Below are 483 nucleotides of genomic sequence, written 5' to 3' on the forward strand. Positions count from 1 at the left end.
GGATTATAATCCGTGTTTTATGGCTATAGATTTGGCACGGTTTCGACTCAAGAAAGCAGAAGATTCTCCGACGCAAACGCAGCCAATTTGACTTCTTACTTTGCTGAGGTTGAGGCTGTTACAAAAAATATAATATTGCCCCGAAACGAATGGCAAACCTGGGTGAATCCGGATGTAGTCGAAACAAGGACAGATTGGGGAAAAGTAGGCAAAAACACTGCGGGACGCGCTCTGCACTGCTGCAAAGCAAGCTTCCGTCATGTTCGTACAGTAATAGGATATCGATGATGCCAATTGTTTATTCCGGTGGTAGCTGCGCATACTCAGTCTTTATTTTTAAGGGTAAACGAATACCATATCGTGTAGTTGACAAAGAGGGTGTGCAAGTCACTGAGACAATTGTTGACTCCCTCCCTTGTTCCAGCCATGTGTTTATGAGGAAGGAAGGCGGAGGGATTGATAAGCATATTTCTGTGAAGTGGG

Source organism: Chondrus crispus, genomic scaffold (genome assembly GCF_000350225.1).
Source record: "Chondrus crispus Stackhouse genomic scaffold, scaffold_524, whole genome shotgun sequence".
In the NCBI taxonomy this organism is placed as follows: domain Eukaryota; phylum Rhodophyta; class Florideophyceae; order Gigartinales; family Gigartinaceae; genus Chondrus; species Chondrus crispus.